This window comes from Neoarius graeffei, chromosome 9, assembly GCF_027579695.1.
Source record: "Neoarius graeffei isolate fNeoGra1 chromosome 9, fNeoGra1.pri, whole genome shotgun sequence".
Classification (NCBI taxonomy): Eukaryota; Metazoa; Chordata; class Actinopteri; order Siluriformes; family Ariidae; genus Neoarius; species Neoarius graeffei.
In genome coordinates, this window is record NC_083577.1 from 282,791 (window position 1) to 302,791 (window position 20,001).

The following is a 20,001-nucleotide window of genomic DNA, read 5'->3' on the forward strand; positions in this document are numbered from 1 at the left end:
AATGGCGGACGAGCTTTTAGTGATTTTTGGAACAGAATTCAGACGCAAGAATCTTCTTTTTTTTTTATTTATCCGCCAACTTTACAGTGTATTTGAGCGCATCACACACACAAAACTGGGGATTTTCTGATGCAACTTTCATTAAACTCGCGCTTTGAGAACAATGCAGCTAAGTGAAATCCATGTCACTGGCAGTTCAGATCGACCATTTAAAGTAAAACTTGGGCTCGTCCGGGAGTTGAACCCGGGACCTCTCACACCCGAAGCGAGAATCATACCCCTAGACCAACGAGCCAAACAACCCACAAAAAGCTGCGTCCATGCAGCTGGAATTGCATTATATCCTTCAAAGGTTACTCTTCAAAAAAAACTTTTCCACTTGAATTCTGTTCCACAAATCACAAAAAGCTTACAAAAATATGTTGAACTCATTAACATGTCTCGCTCCGGAAATAATTAGTAAAAGGCGAAAGATTTATGCGGCAATGAAAAGAACCCTGAGCTGCACTTAACACTGGATCAGGTTAGTGACACTGGATTGGAGGTGCAGAAAGCTGGTATTGAGGATTTGCAGTCATGTGACCCGCACGTGTGTACTCCGCCCACTCCGGCATATTGGACGGCTTCAGGATAGTTTACCTTGCGCGAGCGTAATGGATCCAGGCAGTAATCCCCAAGAAAATTAACCGACTTTAACCGGCTAATGAGGCTCGGTGGTCGGTCAAGATTTTTTTTAGTTTTCGCATCCCTACTATGGATTGTCCTTTCAAAGGCATATATGAGCCAAAAAGATAAAACATTGTCATAGACTAGGCCAGGGTAGTAGGGCTAGGCATAGCCATTTTAAACGTTACGGGCCTTTTGCCCGTAGTCAGCTGGGATAGGCTCCAGCTTGCCTGCGACCCTGTAGAAGGATAAAGCGGCTAAAGATAATGAGATGAGATGGTATGGTGGCAGGCACGCACGGGACCGAAACCATCAGAAAACAACTTGATGAGTTTCTTTATGCATCCACACTCTATGTCTATGGGGCTTCACTCACGCGGATCAAGAACGCACACCAATGCAGATAATAGTATAGAGTCCGTGTGGACACAAAAGAAGGCATTGGTGCAAATGACATCACCTGTGCAGCACCGCTGACCTGGAAATCAAAGTCCTTCCCATACCATGCAGCGCAAAGGGCAGGGCCAATCTCCATAGCCCTCGGCCTCTCGCCTATTACATAGCTCAGGTTACAGTGGGGGGCTAGTCCTCTGGGAACCGCAAAAGTTTGTCTCCCCACTCGCATCTGTATTGCAACGTGCCTTGCCAGATGGCAGTAGGTACCATTTTTATGATGGTCTTTGGTATGACCCGATCGTCAGTAGAACTCGTGATCGACCAAAAGGAGCATGCAATTGAAACAATCTGGGCATGTTAGCTCAGATGCTGCAAACAAAGCCTTCGGAAGTTCCACTGACAGTTGAACTGACATTACTGGAGTTAAAGTTCAGAGTGCTAACCGTTACACCATGGAACCAAAACATAGCTGTAGGATTGTTTTCAGCACCAAATTACCAGCATATACTGACATTGCCCAGGCAAAAAAAAACCTCACAGTCTTTGATATACATAAACCACACTCCTCAATGCTGAAACCCAAGATTGAACCAGGGACCTTCAGATCTACAGTCTAACACGCACCCTACTGAGCTATTTCAGCAAGACCATTGCTAGAAGCTCGTTGTGCCGAATTCGGGCTAGGCATGGCACATCAGGGTGGCGTAAGCAGCGGCCTTATTTGTTGCGATGGTTGCATTTGTTGCAATGGGTTGTCGACGAGCCTTGTGGCCCGTGCTTGGCGCAAGCAGCGAACATGGGTGAAAACGGAGGCTTTGGCTGACGTGGCTTTGCGAAAGTAAGTGCTGCAAATGGGTTTTTTTGTCGCACATGACGCTTAGCCCCTCAGTTAGTTGTGGCTGAATGGTGAAGGCGATGAACTTGAAATCTGTTGGGGCTTCCCCGCACAAGGTTCAAATCCTGCTGGCTACGTGCGGTGTGATGATCGAAGCCCATCGAGTGCTACCTGTATTGGTTTGGCTGCTGGTGGATTGGTTTCACCTGTGCTCTTGGTGTGAAGCAGGGTAGTGGTCTTCTTTCAATCACCGCACATAGGTATTTGAGCAGTGGCCCAAGTGCATCACCAACTCACGTGGTCAGCACAAGACCTGCGTGCGGTCAACGATGCGTCTCACTTTGGTGTCTGGCCAAGCGGACTACGGAGCAGTGTTCGGCTAGCGGTATCCAGTGGAGAAGCGTTCTTCTATCTTGATCCTGAGGTCTGTTAAGTCCTGCTTACTAATGTTCGGGATGGTGTACTGATACCATGCTGAAATCCAGTTTTGCATCTTAAGGTACTGAAACGGATGCCTTGATGATTCCCTATGCAGTTCAGCATGCTTACGAGTAAGTTTGAGATACTCTTTGCCATACGATGGGTGAAAACTGGTCATTGCAGTCCATTGTAGGGTTTCATTTTACAGCGCTGGCTTTATTTAGCAGCGCTGCCCTTAGACGGTTGTACAGTACATCCAGTGAATCAACTAGGCTAGGTCGTAGACTCATTCACGTCCAACCTGAGGATTTTGCCTCCCTGAAGCATATGCGTTTTGAAACGAAGTGCAGCAAAGCATCTCCTGACATTTGTCCACGCTGTCACGAGGCCCCGTGTGCAGTTATGGCCACCTGGTTAAAGCGATGTCCTTGACGTCCACTCAACGTCTCCCATGCTGCTTTGAATGTGCTGCCGACTCCATCTGAAATTTGGTTTGCCTAAAGGCAGCCGAAGCCTTGTTTTGTGGTGGCTTTTACCCGAGCTTGTCTGGCAAAAGAGGTATCTGTCCTAACCGGAAAGGGCTTCTCTCCCAGACAGGTCGAGTCAAAGCACTGTCGTAAAACGTTTGCAGAAAAGTCCGTCTTTTCTGCAAACTTGTAAAAGCACTGCCCAGAGTATTGCAATAGTTAGCCAAGCGCATGGCCCATGCGCGAGAGCAACATGAGACCTCAGCATGTTCTACGCCGGATTCAGTGTCATTGCAGTCCATTGACTCCTCCGTCATCGCCCGAGACAGTGCTTTGACTCGACCTGTCCATCACTTTCTGACCCAAGTGCATTGCCAACTCACATGATCAGCTCAAGACCTGGGTGTGGTCAATGATGCGTCTCGCTTTGGTGTCTGGCCGAGCGGACTAGGAGCAGTGTTCGGCTAGCGGTATCCAGTGGAGAAGCATTCTTCTATCTTGATCCTGAGGTCTCTTAAGTCCTGCTTACTAATGTTCGGGATGGTGTACTGATACCACGCTGAAATCCAGTTTTGCATCTTAAGGTACTGAAACGGATGCCATGATGTTTCCCTATGCAATTTAGCATGCTTATGAGTAGGTTTGAGATTCCCTTTGCCATATGATGGGTGAAAACTGGTCATTGCAGTCCATTCTAGGGTTTCATTTTACAAGACTGGCTTTATTTAGCAGCGCTGCCCATAGACGGTTGTACATCCAGTGAATCAACTAGGCTAAGTGATCCAGACAAAAGACGTCATATTGAGAACACTGACACCAGAAGATGAGCAAGTGCTGCTCATGATTTCTCATCATGTGAAGACCACTTTCTGCTGGTGAAAATGGCCCCAGATGGACAGTTTGAAAATCAGTGAGATGACTGAGGACCTGAAGGTGTCTTTCATGTGCAATTTCTGCAAAACACTTTGCACCCAAGTCTCCATCAATGCACAGTTGATAACATCAACAAAAAAAAAGACTTCAAATGAAGACTATAATGAATTTGGAAATAACACAGATGCTCATGACTACTTGGTAAAGCAATAGACCCCTTGTGTGTGGCGTCAGGTGATAATTTCTTCTGGGGGACAACCAGACCCTGTCTTTCTTGTGTGCAACGCTTAATGGGTCTGTAGCGCGTATCGAGTGTGGGTGGAGCACAGAGGACGGCAGGACAACGTTTGGAGGCAGACAAGGCGATTTATTTTTATAACTTTTCAGTTTCACTAATCTCATTCATTCACACACACACACACACACACACACACACACACACACACACACACACACACACACACACTCATCTGGTCCTGGGTTGCGCTCCCTCTCCTCTCTCTCTGCCTCCTTAAATAGGGAGCGGTTACTGGGAAAACACACACACAAACACAGGTTAATTATCCTCAGGTGTCGCGATTCTGCCACTCACCTTCCCCGGCTCCACCCTCCTGTCACAGACCGGCGCTTGACCACGCCCCCGCTGCCACATACCCCCACCGCCCGACTCAGGCTGGGTGCTCGTCCGGCCCGCAGCCGAATCCCCCCCCTTTGACGGGAGAGGAAGTCCGCCACGACCATCTGCGCCCCCGGCCTGTGGACCACCTTGAAGTTGAAGGGTTGGAGTGCCAGATACCAACGGGTGATCCGCGCGTTGGCATCCTTCATGCGGTGGAGCCACTGGAGGGGCGCGTGGTCTGAACAGAGAGTGAAAGAGTGCCCCAGCAGGTAGTAACGGAGGGCGAGGACCGCCCACTTAATCGCCAGGCACTTTTTTTCAATTGTGCTGTAGCGCCCCTCACGCACTGACAGCTTCCGGCTGATGTACAGGACCGGGCGGTCCTCCCCCTCCACCTGCTGGGACAAAATGGCCCCCAGCCCTCTGTCCGACGCATCGGTCTGCAACACAAAAGGGAGAGAGAAGTCAGGGGAGTGTAAAAGTGGCCCCCCACACAGTGCAGCCTTTACCTCAGAGAAAGCCCGCTGGCACTGCTCTGTCCACTGGACCGGATCTGGCACCCCCTTTTTAGTGAGGTCAGTCAGCGGGCTGGTGACGTCCGAATAATTAGGTATAAACCTACGATAGTAGCCAGCCAGCCCCAGGAACTGTCTCACCCCCTTTTTGGTCTTGGGCCTTGGGCAGGCCGCAATCGCTGCTGTCTTATTAATTTGGGGACGCACCTGCCCGTTGCCCAAGTGGAAGCCCAGATACCATACTTCCACCCGCCCAATCGCACACTTCTTCGGGTTGGCAGTGAGTCCCGCCCGCCTCAGCGACCTAAGGATGGCCCTCAGGTGTTGTAGGTGCCGCTGCCAATCATTACTATAAATGATGATATCATCTAGGTAAGCGGCTGCATAGGTGGCGTGGGGCCGGAGGACCCGGTCCATCAGCCGCTGAAACGTAGCGGGCGCCCCAAACAGCCCAAAAGGAAGTGTGACAAACTGGTGTAAGCCTAACGGTGTGGAAAAGGCCGTTTTTTCCCAGGATAATGGAGTCAAGGGGATCTGCCAATATCCCTTCGTCAAATCCAGTGTCGAGTAAAAGCGAGCCGTGCCTAGTCGATCGAGCAGCTCATCAATACGAGGCATTGGGTACGCGTCAAATTTAGACACCGCGTTGACTTTTCTATAGTCCACACAGAACCGGACCGAGCCGTCGGCCTTGGGAACCAAGACCACCGGGCTGCTCCAGTCACTGTGAGACTCCTCGACGATGCCCATTTCGAGCATGGCCTGAAGTTCTTCCCGAACCACCTTTTTTTTGTGTTCGGGTAATCTATAAGGACGGCTCCGCACTACGTGGTGTTCTATGAGGTTAGTGCGACCGGGCAGGGGCGAGAACACATCCGAAAACTCGGCCTGCAACTGGGCAACCTCCGTGAGTTGGGTCGGGGAGAGGTGGTCTCCACAGGGGACTGGAGAGGTACGTGATGCCAATGACCCTTTTTGGACCTCCGGCCCCGGCTCCGCCTTCTCCGGAACTACCGACACCAACGCCACGGGGACCTCCTCGTTCCAGAGTTTCAGCAGATTGTGGTGGTAGATCTGTAGCGCCCCCTCCCTGTCCGTTCGCCTAACCTCATAGTCGACGTCCCCGACTCGCCGTGTGACCTCAAAGGGTCCTTGCCACTTGGCGATTAATTTGGAGCTCGACGTGGGCAACAGGACGAGTACCTTATCTCCCGGAGTGAACTCTCTAAGGCGCGTGCCCTTGTTGTACAGGCGGGCTTGCCATTCCTGGGCCTGCCGCAAATTCTCCTGAGTTAGGTGGGTGAGCGTGTGGAGTTTTGCGTGCAGATCCATAATGTACTGAATTTCATTTTTGCTCGGTGAAGGTCCCTCCTCCCAATTTTCCTGCAGTACATCTAAGATGCCGCGCGGCTTACGCCCATATAATAATTCAAATGGGGAGAACCCCGTGGAGGCTTGGGGGACCTCTCGCACTGCAAACAACAAGGGTTCGAGCCACTTATCCCAGTTACGTGTGTCCTCACTTACGAATTTTTTGATAATATTCTTGAGGGTGTGGTTGAACCGTTCAACTAAACCGTCCGTCTGTGGGTGATAAACGCTGGTGCGGATCGGCTTAATACCCAGTAGCCCATACAGTTTGCTGAGTGTTCGTGACATAAACGAGGTGCCTTGGTCAGTCAGAATCTCTTTCGGGATTCCAACCTGGGAGAAGACGTGGAAGAGGGCCTCCGCAATACTGCGTGCTGAGATATTGCGAAGAGGCACCGCTTCCGGGTATCGCGTTGCATAGTCCACCAGAACCAATATAAAGCGGTACCCTCGTGTTGACCGATCTAATGGCCCGACGAGATCCATCCCAATTCTTTCAAACGGGGTCTCGATTAATGGTAGGGGGCGCAAGGGCGCTTTTGGAATGGCCGCTGGATTTACTAACTGGCATTCGCGGCACGCCGTACACCACTTACGGACGTCGCCGCGAATCCCCGGCCAATAGAATCGGGCCATTATCCGGGCGAGTGTCTTATCCTGCCCGAGGTGTCCAGCCATGGGATTAAAGTGAGCCGCCTGAAATACCAATTCCCGGTGGCTCTTTGGAATTAGCAATTGGGTGACTCGCTCTTTCGTCTGAGTGTCCTGCGTCACTCGGTATAACCTATCCTTCAAAATGGAAAAATAGGGGAAGGACAGGGTGGCGCCCGGCTGGAGCGTCTGACCATCGATTACTCTCACTTGGTCAAACGTGTGTCGCAGAGTCTCGTCTCGCGATTGTTCCAGTGGGAAATCCGCGAGGGATTCCCCAATAGAAAGAGGAGGGGCCGGTGGCTCCTCACTCTGTCGCGGAGATGACGTAGACGGCTCTGCGACCGCAGCTCCAGCCAAAGCGACACCGGGACCCTCCCCTGTTAACTGGCAGGACCCACTCTTTATTAGGCGTGCCATTAAACCCCGAAATCCCGGCCAATCAGTCCCCAAGATCAAAGAGTGGGTAAGGCGAGGATTAACCGCCGCCTTCACTATCGATTTCTCCCCTCTGAAATGTATGTGGACCGACACCAACGGGTAGCTGTGAATATCCCCGTGCACACACAACACCTTCACCCCTTGTGCTCCCCCCAATGCCTCGTCTTGCACCAGGCTTTGGCGGATCGAGGTCTGATTGCAACCTGAATCCACCAACGCCTGATATGTAGCCCCTTGTACACTTACCGGTATGCGATACGCTCCGGCCCGATCGAGGGCAGTCTCTGGTGCGTCGGGGATCCGCACCACCGCCCCCACTTCCATCGCTGCACACTGTTGCTGCAGGTGGCCCGGTTCCCCGCTGCGCCAGCAAACCGGCCCGGGCCTTCCCTCTGCAGCTGTGTTCTGGGGCTCACTCACCTGAGGGGGGGGAGAGACAGACACAGAAGGGAGAAATGGGAGGGCACCACGGGTGCGGCAGGCCGGCTGGGGTGGAGCCGGCTCCCGCCTCCTCGGTGAGGGAATGGGGCGAGGACGGGACACGGGAGGAGGGGGGGAGAAAGAGAGAGAGAAGAGGAGAAAGAAGATGCTGTCGTCCTCTGTCCTGCTGCCGGAACAGCCGCCAGATGATCCTCTGCCAGTCCCACGGCCTGATCCAGCGACGCCGGGCGGTGGCACTGGACCCACTCTGCGGTTCCAGCTGGTAAGCGGGCGATGAACTGCTCCAGCACCACCTGGTCGACGATTCCCTCGGCGTCGCGATCTTCGGCCCTCAGCCACCGCCAGCAGGCGTCCCGGAGCTGCTGGCCGAAAGCGAACAGGCTGCCGACTTCCTCCATCGGCAGCGCGCGGAAGCGTTGGAGCTGCTGCTCCGGCGTGTGCCCCACGCGCTGGAGGACAGCCCGGCGAAGGTCGGCGTAGGCCAGCCTGCAGTCGGCGGGGAGCTGTAGTGCGGCCAGCTGCGCCTCTCCCGGCAGGAGGGGGAGGAGGCGCGCCGCGCGCTGCTCCATCGGCCACCCCGAGGCTTCGGCGACCTGCTCGAACAATGTGATGAAAGCCTCGGGGTCATCCTGCGGGCCCATCTTGGTCACGGTGAGGGGAGACGGGCCCGTGGCCGGGGCGCTGGTGGACCCCGCTGACACGAGGAGACGCCGGAACGCCTCTCGATCTTCCTGCTGGGCCAGCACCAGGGCTTCAAAGCGGCGCTCCTGCTCCTTTCGGAGCGTGACAAGTGCCTGGTGCTGGCTCTGCTGAGCCGTGGCGAGGGTGTGGACCAAGTCCGCGAATGGGGAGGATTCCATGGGGCTGCTGTGTTGGTGCTCCACCTTTTCCCGGGTTTTGGCACCACTGTAGCACGTATCGAGTGTGGGTGGAGCACAGAGGACGGCAGGACAACGTTTGGAGGCAGACAAGGCGATTTATTTTTATAACTTTTCAGTTTCACTAATCTTATTCATTCACACACACACACACACACTCGTCTGGTCCCGGGTTGCGCTCCCTCTCCTCTCTCTCTGCCTCCTTAAATAGGGAGCGGTTACTGGGAAAACACACACACAAACACAGGTTAATTATCCTCAGGTGTCACGATTCTGCCACTCACCTTCCCCGGCTCCACCCTCCTGTCACAGACCTGCGCTTGACCACGCCCCCGCTGCCACAGGGTCTTAAATATGGTTCATTTTTGCCCTGCTTTTGTTGTTCTGATCGTTCAAACAGAGGAAAACATAAAAAGTATTACTCTCTCCCTGGAATTTTGTCTTGAACGTCTGATTGGGGCTTAGGAACTTGACTTTTGGCATTTCTTCAGAAAGAAATATCTCTGAACTGGGAGTAGGAGATGTTTTTCACTGAAAGTATTTATCTGTAACTGTCAGTGAATCCCTTTGTTTCACTCCAGCTTCGATAGCCCACAACAGCAATGGCACGTGAGAAAAGTTATCTCTAAGGCCTGCCATACAGTTGCAGTTTGTGACCATGATCTTGCCATTTTATTAACCAACAATCCATGGAGTTAGATATTTTTCAGTCGTTCTTTGCAAGTGCTTAACCTGGAATAGAGCAGAGGTTGTATTCATTCACGTAACTTACTTGCGAGTTTATGTCCGGTGAATGAAGTGGTGGTCAGGCAAACTGATTTGGCTGCTGGCATGTAAAGAGTTAGTGAAACTGTCTCCGATTCTTGCTGTTTGTAGGCATCTTTGCAGTGATTGCTAGGATGCTACAAGTTTTGTTATTGGGTGTAAACAAACCACAGCTGCTGGATTCAAAATCTTCCCTGCCCTTCTCTTTCAGCCAACAATAAGTTTTGTTTATATATATATATATATATATATTTTTTTTTTATTACAACAGAGAAAATGCTGTGAGAAGGTACATTCTAACATCCATGGAGGTAAACCTAGGCCACAAATGGACATCATCACTCCAGTCGTTTCAGGTAATTTTGCACGGACCATAACGATAATAAGCTCTAACTTCTGCATGTATCTATCCGTTGCTTCTCTCATCCAAGCAATCCGGAAGAATAGCTTTTTTTAGTGGTAGCTTTTTTTGAACTGCAGATGTCTGACATTTCCAATATCGCTTGCCTTCAGTATGTAAACAAAGTTCATTTGTCCCCCAGGACAAGGGCAGTCACAGTTGCTAATCTAAGTGTGACGTCAGTGCAAGGGGTCTGTTGCAAATTTTGGCAATGTGCCACAAACTTATTGAAGGGAACTTATTTATAATCTTACTATCTGGTGTGACCCAGATGAGGATAGGTTCTCTTTTGAATCTGCTTGCTCTCAAGGTTTCTTCCTCATGTCATCTCGTGGAGTTTTTGCTTGTTTCTCAGAGACGAACCCTTAAATGTTGTATGAAAAAAAAAATCCTTCAAGACTGTGTCCCAGCAAAACATGTCCTAGCCACTGACGTAAGCAGTTCTTGGTTCTGGACCAGCAAAGATTTGGTGGCACTCTGGGACCAGTTTTCCTGGCTGAGAGCTGGTTCTTTGGCTGTGGAAACTTCAAGAACTGGCTCAAGATTAGGCACTAGCTCGGAACCAGCCCTCAATGGAAAAGTGGTGACTTGGTGGACAAGTGGTATTCCAGGATCAGCAGAGGATCCTCAAGGTTCTGCTTTGGGCTGAATCTACAGTACAATAGATAGGTGCTTGTTTAGAGCACTGGCCTTGTAAACCAGGGGTGGTGATTTCAATTCTCACTGGGGCCTCTGACCTACCTTCTGAAGGTAGAGAGTTCTGATCTGAGATATTGGGACTGAGGACAAGTGGTACCTGTATCATTCATTGCTTGTGAGTTTTCACTGTTTCTTCAAAACAAATCAGTGAGACAGTTGATATAAAAAAAGACTGCAGCTAAAACTAAAGGATTCTTATCATGCTGCACATATAAGTTCCTGGTGACACAATTATAATTTTGGACTATGTAGCGCTAGGAAACTTGGGAGAAGAAGTCTATGAGATATGCATGGAAAAAGCATGAGGTTTAGAAAATTAGTTTTTTTTTTTAAGAACCAAAAACACTGGTTAGCTTTTTTTGGTTGGAGTTCTCATTACCTGAATACCACTGGCTGCTGCTGAGGATGGCCCCACATGAAGAGCCTGAAGATCAGTGAAGTCACTCATGGTGCTTCTAACCATGTCTCTTGAGGGCTTGACCTGTCCAGTGTTTTTGTTAGCTCAGATGAGAAAGTAGCCAGAATGTACAGCCCACAGCCCACTCTACGATTGACACACTGCATTATTTAAAATGTGTGTCCATTTTTTGCGAGGCAAATAGTAAACAGAAGCTAACTGCAGCTAGGAACTAAAGTTGTGAGTGACTTTACAACAGTTTCTGTGGGCTGTTTTGAGGATTGGCACAGGGGCTTCAAGGTTCTGCTGTGGTGTAAGAGATTGGCCCAGGCCACCTTACTAGACAGGTCATGACAGGGGATAATCAGAAAAAATTTGGGCTCAGAATTTTTATTGTTGATTATAGTTCTGTAAACAATCCAGAATTTATTTAAATTTGGGGACAGTCAAAATTTTCAATATGGCTGCCAAAATCCAAGATGGCCGATTTTCGCTAAAACTTCTCATTTTTTCAAACAATAATTTATATTTTGCCATATTTTAACAGGGTATGGGGGCCTTATATGATTCCTGAACATTTTATAATATTGTATAATAATTATTAGGCCTATAGGAAAACTTAGTCATCAAATTTGTAATTGTGGAAATAGTTTCACTTTCACTTTAGGGTGAGCATGTGAGCATAGGGTGAGCAATGATAACAACATCTTTAATTAAGTTCAATGACATGGACAGTCTGGGCCCTATAATGTTAGATAGCCTACGTGTGACAATTACGGCATGAAGTGGACTTAAAGACGTTGCGCAGTTTGATATATATTGTCTAGTGAGGGCGAATTCGAAACTTTCCTCAAAGATATGCAATAGCAAGCATGTGCTACTCAACCACATGATAGCGATTTAAAAGGTAAGAAAGTATTATTAACATTGTATATGCCCAGATCTAGGTGGGGTTAGCCACCTGGGGGACCCTGGTCTGGAAAATTTTCATTTTCAGGCCTGTTCTCTTAGAGTTCTTTGTAGGCCTATAAATAGGCTTGTACACATAGGTGTATATGTATGAAGTTAAAATTATATTAATCTAATAAGGTAAACATTTTTATTACAAACTGATTTGTAGGCCTATCAATATTGCATTTTTGAGAGGGTGCATTTTCCATGTTTCAGCAAAACAATGTTATCATCTGGACCATTTTTATCTCTGTCTCCTGAGGAGAAATGCTTACTCTGCAACTGTGAATTGTCTGGAAAGGATGTAAAACCTATTCAGCAGACTGGCTTTCAGACCCTAAAAGAGACTGCAAAACTGTGGTCTTAATTAAAGATGTTGTTATCATTGCTCACCCTATGCTCACATGCTCACCCTAAAGTGAAAGTGAAACTATTTCCACAATTACAAATTGGATGACTAAGATTTGCTATAGGCCTAATAATTATTATACAATATTATAAAATGTACAGGAATCATATAAGGCCCCCATACCCTGTTAAATATGGCAAAATATAAATTGAAAAAATGAGAAGTTTTAGCGAAAATCGGCCATCTTGGATTTTGGTGGCCATATTGAAAATTTTGACTGTCCCCAAATTTAAATAAATTCTGGATAGTTTACAGAACTATAATCAACAATAAAAATTCTGACCCCAATTTTTTTCTGATTATCCCCTGTCATGACCTGTCTATACCCTATTGACCCATTTCACGTGACGTCATGAGGTCACGTGATATTCGTTATGCGCCATTTTGGACGGCAAGGCCGCGCATAGAACTTAGACAAACCCGTTCTAATTATCAAGTGTGTGGGAGTAGATCTTTTGAGAATGGTTATATCTTGTTCAGCATTTGGTGTAATCTTCTAATTCAATACTCCTAGTACATCTGTTAAGTTGATTTTCGGATTGAATGATAGCTGCATACTTAGAAACTAGACAGTCTCTAACGTTTAAAATGGCTATGCCTAGCCCTACTACCCTGGCCTAGTCTATGACAATGTTTTATCTTTTTGGCTCATATATGCCTTTGAAAGGACAATCCATAGTAGGGATGCGAAAACTAAAAAAAATCTTGACCGACCACCGAGCCTCATTAGCCGGTTAAAGTTGGTTAATTTTCTTGGGGATTACTGCCTGGATCCATTACGCTCGCGCAAGGTAAACTATCCTGAAGCCGTCCAATATGCCGGAGTGGGCGGAGTACACACGTGTGGGTCACGTGACTGCAAATCCTCAATACCAGCTTTCTGCACCTCCAATCCAGTGTCACTAACCTGATCCAGTGTTAAGTGCAGCTCAGGGTTCTTTTCATTGCCGCATAAATCTTTCGCCTTTTACTAATTATTTCCGGAGCGAGACATGTTAATGAGTTCAACATATTTTTGTAAGCTTTTTGTGATTTGTGGAACAGAATTCAAGTGGAAAAGTCTTTTTTGAAGAGTAACCTTTGAAGGATATAATGCAATTCCAGCTGCATGGACGCAGCTTTTTGTGGGTTGTTTGGCTCGTTGGTCTAGGGGTATGATTCTCGCTTCGGGTGTGAGAGGTCCCGGGTTCAACTCCCGGACGAGCCCAAGTTTTACTTTAAATGGTCGATCTGAACTGCCAGTGACATGGATTTCACTTAGCTGCATTGTTCTCAAAGCGTGAGTTTAATGAAAGTTGCATCAGAAAATCCCCAGTTTTGTGTGTGTGATGTGCTGAAATACACTGTAAAGTTGGCAGATAAATAAAAAAAAGAAGATTCTTGCGTCTGAATTCTGTTCCAAAAATCACTAAAAGCTCGTCCGCCATTATTAGATCGCAGATTTACAGGTCGGCGGCGCTGCACGTGTGATGTCATTTGCGCCAGAACCTTCTTTTGTTTCCACCCAGACTCCATCCTACTCTCTGCAGTGGTGTGGGTTCTTGATACCGATTCTTTTGAAAAAGACACCAAAGCTCTTCAAATTCATCCTCAATCTTTGGTTAGATGTCTAAGGATGATTTAGAACCTATAGCCATGGAGAAAGAGGCAGGTGAATACACAAGCCAAGTCACTCGTGAAGAAGAAGAGCAACAACTGCGCCAGCTGTTTTCTGGAACCCGGGAAGTTAATACATGGTACAAATCATAGTTTGCTATTTTTTTAAACTGATTTGGTGTTCAGCTTTCACAGTTATGATAAAGCAGTGTCTCTTTGTAATTGTGACCTTTGTAAGCTCACTTGCTCGGCAGAAGGCTCAATAATGGCAGTAAATAGACACTTACTGTCACTTTACAGTGCTGGAGCTGCAGGAGCAGGTGGCGCACAACAGGCAGGAATTTGTTCGGATTCACCTCCAAAACTAAGTTGCTCATAAAACTACCAACCTTTTCTGGTTCTAACAGAACCAGTTAGGACCATGTAGACCCTTTCTGTTTTGTGCTACAATTTTAAGTAGAGAGGTGTGTGTGTGTTTGGGGGGGGGGGGGGGGGGCGTTATAGCGCAATTACCGTTATTTATTTTTTACTAAAATCATCGTATCTCTGCAACCATAAAATATTTTTTTCCCAAAATTCCAAAACCTACGATCTTCTTATGGTGTCCCTTTACAGAGAGCTGATTTTAAGGTGAATTGAACCTGTTTGGAATTTTAAGGTAAAGTCCCTACAATAATCACGGAATTGGTGTGAAGGAAAAGGCCATTGCAAGATGAATTTATAATTTATCACTCTGTGATAAACTTCCCTGTGTATTTCTGAATCTTGTTGTTGCCTTTTTGTCCACTGAAACAGGTGCGACGTTATATTGCATCTAAAAGCATGATTTCTATATAAAATAAATGGACATGCCATCCTGTTATCTCTCTCAACTAACTCATCGGGGTTTTTCAGTATTTTTAGGCTCTGAAAGAGATTCTCTCACAACATGAGCAAAATGTGCACTGTTCAATTAATACTGTATCTTCAGCTACTATGAACACATCATATCCATCTTCTGTCAAATACTGCCTGGAAACACCATAAACTGTCTCAACAACCTCTCTCTTCTCCTTTCGGTATTTCATCTGAGTGTGCTATAGCCAAAACAGCTGGAGCATCTGTATCTACTGTTGTACAAATAGCAGCTCCTCCTTCTTCAAATACTGCATCAAACACAAACAGCTTTTATGCCCTCTCCTTCAACTACAGCATTGGGGTTCTAATAAAAAAATAAATTGCAGTAACTGATTCTGCAGTGCCAAGTACATTACTGTTTCTGAAATGTGATCAGGAAATTTTACAGGGGCACAGCAGATATTTATTGGAGCACGTGCCCCAGGAAAATGGGTCTGGCGAGCCAATGGACAACTTATAAATTCAAGCGACAGGCTAAATGCAAGCTTGACCCTTACTGTGCGGTGAGCTCTTTGGGATGGCACTTCTGACTTTTGTTTCCAGATCGTAGGAACTGCTCCGCGTACCAGACATCACTCAAATCCTTCAATGTGACTCTACCTCACAAATTTACCTTTTTCAAAATCTATGGAGCAGACACCAAACCATCATGTTGGCTTGAAGTTACCTCTCTTTGTCAGTACAAATCAAATCCATTCATTCCGCAAGTGTCCTGCTGACTTTGGGCTACAATGGATCAAAATTCTGCTTTTTTTTATATCAGCTACACTTGAACAGCCTTGAAGGACACACCCCTTAGAAGGCAGGCTTTGGTTTTAGTTTTGTTGCAGAATTAAAAAAAAAAAAGTTTAAAATGTGCTGCACTTTGCAAAGCAGACGAAGTTGGAAATGCCACGGACTTTCAACTGTGGGTGGTAAAAGAGAGCAACTGGACTTGCTTGAAGATTCTTGAAGACGTTTCACCTCTCATCCGAAAGGCTTCTTCAGTTCTGTCTGACTGGTAGGGAGTATCAGGTATTTATCCTCTCATGGATGAAAAGCTCATCTAAGGTGTCGTTGAGTCATCCTGTTGGTGAGGGTCAATGGGGGCTGGATGTGAACGGCCTCGAGAGTCGTTTGGGTGATCAATGGATTGCCCATTAAGGTGATCAATGGAATGCTGATTCTCTCTGTCCTCTTGTGAGTCACTGAGGCTACATCCACACGACAACGGCAACGAGATGTTATTTAAAAATATATCGCGTCCAAATGGGCAACAATCAGTAAAATATCAGATCCATATGGCAACGCAACGCTTGTTGAAAACGATGCAATACACATGCCACACCTCTAGGGGCGCTGTAAGACAGTCCCTTCGGAGACACCAGAACAATAGAAGAAGTAACGACGCATGCGCATAAACTATTATGCGCGAGACTTCATATTAGCCACAAAGTCAGGAAAATCTGTTTTGTAAAATTACATTATAATTACCAAATACAATGAAAAGTATTTTTCCAGTCTCACCTGTGAAAGGTAATCCCATGTGATCTCGTTTGGACAGAAAACCTGTTGGTACAGTTAAATGCAGCTAATCTTTATTCTCCGCTTTGACCTATCCAAAATGGCGGCGAGGATGACGTATGATTCTTCGCGGAAGGCGGCGTCTTCAATGGTCCGGAATAAAGTGAATGATACACGTTGATGGAATTAATTTGTTGTTTCTCACCTGTGAAAGGTAATCCCATATGATCTCATTTGGACGGTAAACCTGTTGGTACAGTTAAACGCAGCTAATCTTTATTCTCCGCTTTGACCTCTCCAATATGGCGGCGAGGATGACGTATGATTCTACGCGGAAGGTGGCGTCTTTAATGGTCCAGAATAAAGTGGATTAATTTGCTCCTCTACTCCCTTTTTAAGGAATGTATTTTCGGACTTAAATCAACATCTGAAGAGGTGAGATCGCTCCTTTTTTCCCCTATTTTTGCTGGCGGGATTGCACCATTACACAATAAATATTCACAGTGAAAATATTTTGTAAGCGCGTTTCATGAACCAAGTTATAGGATTTGTTGACAACTCGCATCGCAATGAGAAGATCATTGGCACTACTGGTGTTAAGAATCAGACCATTTCATGTTTTTGCTTCACTATTACTGTCACTATTCTGCTTCTTGCATTACTACTGTGAACTAACACTGAACATAATAATAATAATAATAATAATAATAATAATATCCAAGCTCGTGTTTCACTCTCACTAGTGCTCTGTAAGGCTTTTTCCTGGTGATATTCGTTACACTTCTACCCGGCGTGAAGCACTCACAGTCATGTGGTTGTGACGTCATCGTAAACAAATCCGTTCTACTCATCCAGACGACTTCACAACGGCAACGTTGCCAGATCTTTCCACTCTGGAACCCGTTCTCAAAAAGATTGCGTTTTGGGAACCCAAAATGCCGGTGCCGTGTGGACGCCAGGCCTAAACGATAAGCAATTGTATCGGAGTCACCTGAATCCGTTGCCGTGTGGACAGGGCCTGAAAACAGCTGGGTTTTGGTGTGCATTCAGTTGTCTGGGAAGTGTGCCAAGGACTGCATTGTAGGTGGCTGATAAATGATGTCTTAGACCCCCACCTCTGTTCAGTGATGGCCGTTCCAGGTTGACAAAAATGGCTTCTTTAACTCCTCGCTCATACCAACGATCCTCTCTGGCTAAAATGCGTACGTTTCAATCCTGAAATGAGTGTCCTTTGTTGTTAAGATGAAGGTAGACAGCAGAGTCCTGGCCTGAGGAACTGGCTCTCCTGTGTTGAGCCATGCGCCTGTGGAGCGGTTGTTTAGTTTCCCCAATATATGAATCCGTGCATTCCTCACTGCACTGAATTGCATACACTACGCTGTCCTGTTTGTGTCTGGCTATTCTTTCCTTAGGGTGGACCAGTTTCTGCTTCAGGGTGTTACTGGGTCTGAAACGTACCGGAATGTTGTGTTTGTAGAAGATCCTCCTGAGTTTCTCAGATAGACCAGAAATGTAGGGAATGACAATGTTCTTGCGTTTGTTCCTGTTATCCTCCTTGTCCATTATGTTCCTTTTTCTACTCTTGAAGAAAGCCCAGTTGGGATACCCACAGTTCTGAAGTGCTTTCTTGATGTGAAGTGCTTTCTGCTCCTTCTCTTTTCCCTCTACCGTTGTAGGGATGTTCTGAGCCCTGTGTTGCAAGGTCCTAATGACCCCCAATTTGTGTTCCAGTGGGTGGTGAGAGTCGAAGAGTAGGTACTGGTCTGTGTGTGGGGGTTTCCGGTAGACCTCGATGCTAAGGCTTCTGTCTTGTCTAATGTGTACATCACAATCCAAGAAGGCTAGATTATTCCCACTGACGTCCTCCCGAGTGAAACTGATGTTGATATCCACTGCATTGATGTGTTTAGAGAAGGCTTCCACCTCATGGGCTTTGATTTTAACCCAGGTGTCATCCACATATCTGAACCAGTGGCTGGGAGCAACTCCTGAAAAAGTGGTCAAAGCTTTATGTTCCACTTCCTCCATGTAAAGATTGGCCACAATAGGGGACACCGGTGAGCCCATGGCGCATCCATGCTTCTGTCTGTAGAAACTTTCATTAAACTGGAAATAAGTGGTAGTCAGGCAGAGGTCAAGCAGGGTGCAAATCTGGTCCGTGGTGAGGTTTGTTCTATCCAGTAAGGTGTTGTCTTGAAGGAGTCGTTGTCTAACAGATTCAACTGCTTCTGTGGTGGGAATGCAGGTGAAAAGAGAAGTGACATCATAAGAAACCATGGTTTCATCTAAGTCTAGTTTGAGGTCTGCAAATTTAGTAGCAAAATCTTGGGAGTTTTTGATGTGATGTCAAAAACTCTTCAGGTGTTTGGCAATGTTATAGGTGACCGAGTTCCTCAGGCCAGGACTCTGCTGTCTACCTTCATCTTAACAACAAAGGACACTCATTTCAGGATTGCAACGTACGCATTTTAGCCAGAGAGGATCGTTGGTATGAGCGAGGAGTTAAAGAAGCCATTTTTGTCAACCTGGAACGGCCATCACTGAACAGAGGTGGGGGTCTAAGACATCATTTATCAGCCACCTACAATGCAGTCCTTGGCACACTTCCCAGACAACTGAATGCACACCAAAACCCAGCTGTTTTCAGTGGCTCACAAGAGGACAGAGAGAATCAGCATTCCATTGATCACCTTAAGGGGCAATCCATTGATCACCCAAATGACTCTCTAGGCCATTCATATTCAGCCCCCAGTGACCCACACCAACAGGATGACTCAACGACACCTTAGATGAGCTTTTCATCCATGAGAGGATAAATACCTGATACTCCCTACCAGTCAGACAGAACTGAAGAAGCCTTTCGGATGAGAGGTGAAACGTCTTCAAGAATCTTCAAGCAAGTCCAGTTGCTCTCTTTTACCACCCACAGTTTACCATGACCTGGATGACTGAGAATCTTCACAGACACGAACTTTCAAGCGTTTCGCATATGACGTCACTTCTTTGAATGAACAGTAACTTACCAGGAACGCGTTCGTGTAATGGCGGACTCAAAGAGCCAAACTTTACCAACTAAACAGAACATGTTCCTGGTCTCGTATTAAAATACAATTTAGACAGTAAACTATTTAACATGTCTAGTTTTATAAGGTATAATTTCCAGGGGTAATGTAATTTTCGTAAGACAAGCACTTTAATGGAAACAAAGGGTTTGGGACATGACAGCGTGCTTGACCAAAAGGGCCCTGTAGTGGAGAAAATCTGCAAACAAAAGCTCTACAGAGATTTGAATTCAGATCACTGGAGTCAAAGTCCACAGTGCTAACCATTACACCATGAAACAAAGGGCAAATTGTTTTCACCACCAAATTACTGACATATACTGACAGTGACCTGGAAAAAAAAAAATCAAACAGACCCTTGGTCAAAGGCTTAAATGAACACACACTACAGTCCTCATTGCCAAAACCCAGGATCGAACCAGGGACCTTTAAATCTTCAGTCTAACACTCTCCCTACTGAGCTATTTCAGCAAGAACACGCCACCATCTGAGCAGTCGCGGCCCCGATATAAACATTAGTAGTTGCTAAAGCCAATCGGTAAGGTCACATGGTGTTCCTTTTTAACCAAAATCTAATGAAATATAAAGTGATTAAAATAATAGATAGTATCATCTGGAAGTATTACATATGTAATGTGCTAATTGATTAATGAAACTCTTTTACGTTGTTGGCAATTTGTTTTATTCCAAGCGTGTTTTTAATTAAATGAACAAAAGTTCACATGAAAGAATGAGCAAATAATAAGCTA

The 20,001-nt window shown here is 46.6% G+C and overlaps 5 non-coding genes across 5 annotated transcripts; 2 read left to right on the forward strand and 3 right to left on the reverse strand.

The window, feature by feature from the left end:
• Nucleotides 1-223: 223 nt before the first annotated feature.
• trnap-cgg (transfer RNA proline (anticodon CGG)) lies at nucleotides 224-295 on the reverse strand. The gene has a single exon. It is a non-coding gene; the product is annotated as a tRNA-Pro (tRNA).
• Nucleotides 296-389: 94 nt separating this feature from the next.
• On the reverse strand, nucleotides 390-504 carry LOC132892224 (U5 spliceosomal RNA). The gene has a single exon (XR_009655410.1). It is a non-coding gene; the product is annotated as a U5 spliceosomal RNA (small nuclear RNA).
• Nucleotides 505-13,120: 12,616 nt separating this feature from the next.
• Nucleotides 13,121-13,235, forward strand: LOC132892225 (U5 spliceosomal RNA). The gene has a single exon (XR_009655411.1). It is a non-coding gene; the product is annotated as a U5 spliceosomal RNA (small nuclear RNA).
• A 94-nt stretch (nucleotides 13,236-13,329) lies between these two features.
• Nucleotides 13,330-13,401, forward strand: trnap-cgg (transfer RNA proline (anticodon CGG)). Its single transcript has one exon. It is a non-coding gene; the product is annotated as a tRNA-Pro (tRNA).
• Nucleotides 13,402-19,650: 6,249 nt separating this feature from the next.
• On the reverse strand, nucleotides 19,651-19,723 carry trnaf-gaa (transfer RNA phenylalanine (anticodon GAA)). Its single transcript has one exon. It is a non-coding gene; the product is annotated as a tRNA-Phe (tRNA).
• Nucleotides 19,724-20,001: the final 278 nt, after the last annotated feature.